A 7,777-nucleotide genomic window follows, 5' to 3' on the forward strand; every position below is an offset into this window, starting at 1 on the left:
CCACGGAGTCCGGGAGCTGGCCATCGTACTCTAGGGATGATTATATTCTCTAGAATGTCTCTCAGCGCCTGACAGAGGATTCTGACCTACAAGATCCCTAGTAACACTTGTAAAGCCTTTTAGCAAAAGACCTATGAAGCAAGGGCTCAGTTTCAGGACCTCATTCATTCATTCATTCATTTATTTATTCAACAAGTATTTTTTTATGTGCCAGGCAGTAACTAACTTAAACATGGCAGACACCCAACTCCCTTCAATCTCTTAGTTGCCTCAGTCAAGCTCCAGGTCCCGAAGAGGTCCCACACCCTCAGTCTCCCACATCCATTCTGAGCCACCCTCCTCAGAGTGGCCCGCTACTCCGGCCCAGGTGTTAAGCATTTTTCGTTTGAGATCTTTCATCTTCCTTAAAACCCGACATTAAAAGGCACCTGTCCTTTGATCAAGCCTCCAAAGCCTTGCTTCCAGCCCCAACCTATTAAGGCTGCGGAACAAGCCTGCACTAAACACAAAGCCCAGTGCACTCACTTGAGTATTATTTAACCGTAACCTTTATGCAGCGTGCCAGAAATACACAGAAGTCCCCAGCGCTCAAGGCTGGGAAGATGCAGCAGGATGATAAATAAGCCTAGATGATGATTTCAATGGATGGTAATTTCTCGCTTCCACGGAGACTCTACAAACACAGCTGTCAGAAGTGCATTGTGTAAATCAGATGCTAATTAAATTAAATTCCCACTAGAATCAAGGAAGCAAAGTATTTTGTCTTGTTTTCTTGCAAACTGGGCCTCTCAATCAAGGCAGCTGGGGCACCAGCGTTTCAGGTACCTGGAAGCAACAGCTGCAGCGGGGCGAGACGAGCCTGCTTCCATAATTAAGTTGCCGTCAGGAAGAGGGAAATAGATGCTATTCTTTATATCATCAGCGATGCTAAAAATGCAAAAAAGCTGCTGGCACCAGAGCTGGACTGGGGAAGAGGACTGGGTTCTGATGTCAGTTTTAGCGAAACCATTTTGCTGCTTGAAGCTACGCTTCCTTGCTTCCCTCCATCGTATTTCCTTCTGCTTGCTCTTGTGGAGAGCCACCTACTGTCAGGTGACAAACTGGTTCCTGGAACCCCGGAGGGTCCAGAGGCATTCTCCATCCTTTGGTCTTTTTGAAGAATCAGGAGGTGGGACTCCAAGATCTCGGTACCTTCTGGGATTCGGGCATTCGGGCATTCCAAGTGTAAACTTTAATTAATGTGCTATCAACTCTGCTTTTCAGTCCTCAGCCCTACCTCTCTCTATGGAAGGAATCAAATCCACACTCCTACCCCAGGCAGCAGTTCTGAGAGTGTGACTAGAAATCAAAGGACATACAATCAAGAAAAGATTTGGAACTATTCCACAGGCACAGAATGCTGCCCAAATCATGCAGAGAACAGAGACTGGAGCGTGAATAAGGAAATCATTCATGTAGGTTTTTAATGTATTTGTTCACTCTTAAAAACTTATATTTATTTTATTGAGGGAGGGACACTTACTGTGGTGCTTATGTGGAGGGCATAAGACAGTTTGTAAGAGTCAGTATTCTTCCACTATGTGGGTCCCAGTTATGAGTCCTCAGACTTGGTGGCAAGCACCGTTACTTGCTGAACCATTTTTGCCAGCCCCATTTGTTCATTCTTGAAATATTTACAAATACTTACCTTGTGCCAGGTTCTATGCAGAGGGTACCAGCAAGAGAGAGTCTGCTATGAAGGAGCTTCCAGTTAATTGGAGAAGAAATAATTTTAAAAACCAACTGTAATAAAATGCAGCTAGACCAATGATGGAATCATTGAAATAGGATATGCAACTTAAGTAAGTATCCTTTAAAAGCAAGCAAACTCAACCAGGCAGTGGTGGTGCACGCCTTTAATCCCAGTACTTGGGAGGCAGAAGCAGGCGGATCTCTGTGAGTTCCAGGCCAGCCTGGTCTATGGAGAAAGTTCCAGAACAGGCTCCAAAGCTACACAGAGAAACCCTGTCTCAGGAAAAAAAAGCTAACTGAAATTTTAAGTATTGAAAGTATTCTGGGGTTGGTGAGATGGCTCAGTAGGTAAACACACTTGCTGCCAACACTGACAACCTGAGGTAAATTCCCTGAACCCACATAGTGGAAGGAAAGAAACAGCCCATGTGAGTTGTCCTCTCCTCTCCACAAGTACACTGTGGCAAGCATGAGTGCACATGCACACACACTAACAATTATAAACACACATTTTGAACTCAAAGTGTTCTGGCTCCACCACTCTTTCAACTGTCTCTGGAGTTTATGTTCCATACAGCATTCTCCATTAGTATTGTAACACTCTAAGTCCAAAAGGAAGATAACTTGTGAGTGTGTGTGTGTGTGTGTGTGTGTGTGTGTGTGTGTGTGTGTGGTGTTTGCTTTGTAGAAGATACATCTCAGCAGAATGTAGAAATACCTTTCATGAATACAGTCTGATACCAATAATTGGTTCAAAAATACAAGTGTTGCAATAGAGAAATGGGAAAACAAGCTCTTGTATCTATCTGCACAACGGAATATAAGCTAATGATAAAACAACCCCCCAACCCAACTACATGCAAGAAGAAGCATAAACCCCACATTCTGCTGAGTGAAAGAAGCTTTAAATAAAAGATAGCATGCTATCCTTCACTATGGGATTCTATTAACATGCTGCTCTGAAACAGCCCACATGCCATGTTGGGGAAATCAGTGCTTGGCCCTGGGAAGTAGGAGACTGGGACAGTAGGAGAAGGGATTGATTGGGACAGGGCGCAAGGGAACTTCCAGGGTTGTGGCAATGTTTTATATCTCGATAACAGTTTGGATCACATGGTTTTATGTATTGAATTACACAGTGCACAATTAAAGTGTGTGTGTCTTTGGGGCCAGAGAGAGCACAGCCTGTAAAGCACTTGCCTTACAATTACAAAGATATGAGAGTCACATCCTCAGAAGCGCTTTTAAAAAGAAAAAAGCTAGGAATTGTGGTGTGCTCTGGGGAGGCAAAGACAGACATATGTGAATTCTATGTCCCAGTGAGAGACCCTGTCTCAAAGGCAAAAAACAAGTGGATGGCACCAGAGGAATGACATCCAAGTCTGTCCTCTGACCTCCACACGTACCATGAACACACACATACAATAAACATATAAATTGTGAATTTTTTAAATACAAAGTTGACTGCAATTAGAATAAAAATGATATATTGAGCCTTAATTAATGACCCATACATTGAAATACTTAAGGGGAAATACAGTGATGTCTGGAATTTATTTTAAATGTATAAAACATTATGATTGATAGATGGAGCAGATGGCTAAGGATATGATGTAGCAGCACAGTAAATTATTAATGATGATACTGCTGGGGGGCATAAGGGTATTCCCTGAAATGCTCTTTCATCTTGGTGGTATTGCTGAATAAAATTTAGGCATGGGAAAGCAACTTGATGTCTCTAAATTACCGGGTGTAGCACCTGCTTACTGCTCTTTCTGGGAATGGTGCATTTATCTGAGGTTATAAGATAATATCCACCACCTGGGATCCTGTAAGACAATGATTCCTAGTTATAGGAGCAGAGATAGACCCCCTTATTAGTTTTTGAAAATCCACATGTTATGGACACATGAAGAGAGGGAGTCTTGATGTCAGTGCCTAAAGGAATCTCCCCAGGTACATCTTACATGAGCCTCTGCTATACATTCCCGCCACAAGGAAATGGAATTCTCTGCCCAGCAAATGGGTCCAACAGAAAGAGCATCCATCACAACAATTTTCTTCAGCATCCTTTGGTGTGGCTGGCAGTCTGGTCCTTGAATGGCAGTTACCAACTCATGGCATGGAGAATGGCTGGCAGGTTAATGGGGGTGAAGGCATGACAACCTCTTCCTGTTGTAGCATCATCTAAGTTGGGCATGTCCCAGGAGATTGAGCACAACAGTGTTCAGATTCAGGATCTGTAACTACCTGGGAAAAGCAATGCTGATGGGTGGCTAGCCTGACTCCTGGGGAAAATAAGTTTCTCACTCACTCAATTCCCTCGTCATATCTTCCATTTCCTCTCTCCTGTGCCCTCTTCTCGGCTCTCTCTCCCTCTCTTCCATCACCTTAAAATACGAACAGAATGGCATTATGTCAATGTCGATATCTCATTTCTACCCCCTGCCTTCCACCCCGGTCTCTGGGAGGTCATTCCAACCAGTTCACATCTGTCACAGCCATGGCATCTACTGCAAGCACTATGCATACAGCAGGCCCACAAATAAATTGAATTAAAAAGGAAGTATAAGGTTGGTGTTGGAGGAGAAAAGTGAATAAGGCTTATTTTCTACCTCACCTAAAGAGCAGAACTTTAGACAGTTTTCCTTGCTCTTGAATGGCCTGTAAATCAAATTTTCAACATCAGCAACTCCCTGCCCCCCTATAATTTTGAAGATGTAACCACTTGGAAGTGGTGGCATTTGGTAAGGTGATCTTACTGTGGGAATTGGCAGCTCTTTCCCTCCTAGATTTACTATCTAACACTTGAAAAAATGTCTTATTCTGAGTTGGTATTCTGCAAAGACTAACTTATAAGAGTATATTACTCCAAGGCAGGGGTCGGGGCTGGGATGGGGCTGGGGCCGGGCAGAAACATCAATCTGCATATGAAGCCTAATGGCACAAGCTGTTTCCCATGATTACATCATTATTCTCTCCAGTATATCAAAACACTGGCTACAATGATTGCCTTTGCCTAGGACTCAACCTGCAAAAATGTTAGACCCACTTCACTGCAAGTAGCTGAAGACTAATTGCTTGTGCTGAGCATCTGGAAATGCGAGCACAGGGCTAGGGAAGAAAGAAGAGGAAAGAGGAAAAAGAGTAACTGTTCATGGCTTATAACAGAAGCAAGGATGGAGAACTTGGTTGGTGGGCCAGTCAGAGTGGATATAAGGTACCATATGAAGAGACAAAGAAATGGATTTGAAGGAAGATTGGCAGAGGCAGGTGGATATCTGTGAGTTCGAGGCCAGCCTGGTCTACGGAGCTAGTCTAGGACAGACTCCAAAGCTATAGACCCTGTCTCAAAAAAACAAAACAAAACAAAAAACCAAAAAGAAATGGATTTGAAGGAAGATTGGCTACTTTTAGAAAACAAAGGAACAAATGTATCCAAAATTAATGGATCCAACTACTAACTCAGCACTATTTACAGTGTGAGCTTTAGGAATACCAGTACCAGGAAGTGTTTCACTAAAATACACCTGCATGTCCAAGCACATGTCCACACACACACACACCACTACCACACCACAGCCACATAAGACTGGGAAATACTATATATAACAGTCCTCTCTTGAACAGTTCTAGCATCTTTTTATCTTATATGCCTGTGCTACAGAATCCTATTTCATTAAAACTCAAAGTACCCTAAACTTTCTTGTCACAGATAACCGCTGTTATATGGAACTAGTGTTCTAATGCCATGCTTCTCAGATGCTTTGGTCTCAAGACACCTGTATCAGTCTGTACCCAATTAAAGAAAAGAGACAAAATGGTAATTTAAATAGGGAATGTTTATATTTAGCGCGCACGCATGTGTGTGTGTGTGTGTGTGTGTGTGTGTGTGTGTGTGTGTGTGTTGTGATGCAAACAGAGGTCAGAGGACAACTTACAGGAGTTGATCCTCTCGTCCCACTGTATGGGTTCCGGAGATGGAATTCAGGTTGTCAGGCTTGGTAACAAGTGCTTACCCACCTTGCTGTCTCTAGAGTGATGTTTAATATGAAAAATCATGACTATAGCATGAGGTCAAAGGAATGAAGGACCACTGAAGAATGTAAGGACAGCAGACATGTACATTAGTCCCTAGCTGTCCAGGCTGACAGAATGCACCAGAAGGGGCTCCCACACCTCGGTGCTCAGAGTTCGTAGTGAAGGTATAACTCTGGCTTGTAGAATGGCAGAAGAGTCAGCATAGTAGCATAGCAATGAATGGAACTTTCTAGAAACCTGCTCTCTGAAACCCATTAGGAAATTCTTTTTCAGGTGCTGGAAAAAGTGGAGGCACGTGGTTATAAAACCTCATGCGGGCAAGTGTAGGGAACAGCTATTGTCTACTGGGTGCTGTGGTAGGAGCTGAGCTCTGCAGAAGCCACATATGCGATCCAGAGCACAGAAGAGGGCATGTCAGAGCCAGGAGGGGAAAGCTTCTCTCGTAACGTCCCCCCACTTCCCTCTGTTGACAAAGGTTACTGCCAGTTGAGCAAAGGAAAACCCTAAAGAGTCCACATCCACTTCTACAGAGCAGGCAAAGATGGGTGATTATGGAAATGGGGGGGGCAGTACATTGATAACTATCATGGGTATAGCCTTTTAAGATTACGTGTCACTTATTACATGGCAGTAATATACACTGATCATGTGCTATGTATCAGACTCTGCACTGAGTGCAGCAAGCTTTGCGATGGCTTATTTAATTCTCATGGATGTCTATGTGCAATGCACTGTGGGCATCTCTATTAGGTTTTTTTTTTTTCTGTTGCTTTGATGTGATAAAGCACCATGACCAAAAAAAATCTTTTAGAAGAAAGGGTTCATCTTGGCTTACAGTTCCAGAGGATAAGGGGCCACTGTGTCCAGAGCTATGACAACAAACAGTAAGCATGACAGTAGGAATAAAAAGCTGAGCGTTCACATCTTGTACTGTAAACAACCAAGCAGGGGGAGCAAACTGGAAGTGATAGGAGGACTTTAGCTCTGAAATACAGCTCCTAGTGACAGACGTTTTTTCAGCAAGGCCACATCACCTAGACCTCCCCCAACAGTATCACCAACCAGGGACCAAGTGTTCAAATGTCTGAGCCTGTGGGAGACATTTCTCATTCAGACCACTACAATGACAAAAAGCACCTTAGCGGGGGTGGGGGTGGGGGTGGTGGGGGGTGGTTTTGTTTTGTTTTTTGTTTTTTGTTTTTGTTTTTTGTTTTTCTGAAATAGGGTTTCTCTGTAGCTCTGGACCCTGTCTTGGACTAGCTCTGTAGACCAAGCTGGCCTTGAACTCACAGAGATCCACCTGCCTCTGCCTCCCGAGTGCTGGGATTACAGGCGTGCGCCACCACCGCCCGGCGAGAAGGTTTGTTTTAACTAACAACTTGAGAGTGAGAGTCCACAATAGCAGGAAGGCATGGCAACATGCAATCAAGTCTAGACAGGGTGCAAAGAGCAGAAGGCTGGCTGAGGTGGTCCCTGTAAGCACACATGTTTGAAGGCTTGGCCCCTAGTTGGTGGAACTGTTTGGGAAGGATGAGGTGGTGTGTCCTTGTTGGGGGTGGACTTTGAGACTTCGAGACTCATGCCACTCCCAGTTAACTCTCTCTGCCTCCTGCTTGTGAATACGAGCTCTTAGCTTTTCTGTCCTCATGCCTTTGCTCGGCCATCGTGGACTCTCACCCTCTGAAACGGTAAGATCAGTAAGTTGCTTTCTTTTATAAGTTTCCTTGGTCACAGTGATTTGTCACAGAAGTAGGAAAGTAACAAAGACACTGGCTAACCACGTTTTCATCACACACAGGAAACAGAGAGATCAGGAAGTAGTGAGACTATAAAGCCTCAAAGCTCCCCCCTTCTCCACAGTGACATGCTTCTATACATGATGTTTTATCACGGCAACGGAAGAGTGAATGGTGATGGCTGTTCTCCATCCATCCCCAGAATAGATGGAGACAGGCAGGGACTTGAGGGCTTCTGCTGCATGCTCGTTTTCATATATCATTATAGC

Source organism: Onychomys torridus, chromosome 11 (genome assembly GCF_903995425.1).
Source record: "Onychomys torridus chromosome 11, mOncTor1.1, whole genome shotgun sequence".
In the NCBI taxonomy this organism is placed as follows: Eukaryota; Metazoa; Chordata; class Mammalia; order Rodentia; family Cricetidae; genus Onychomys; species Onychomys torridus.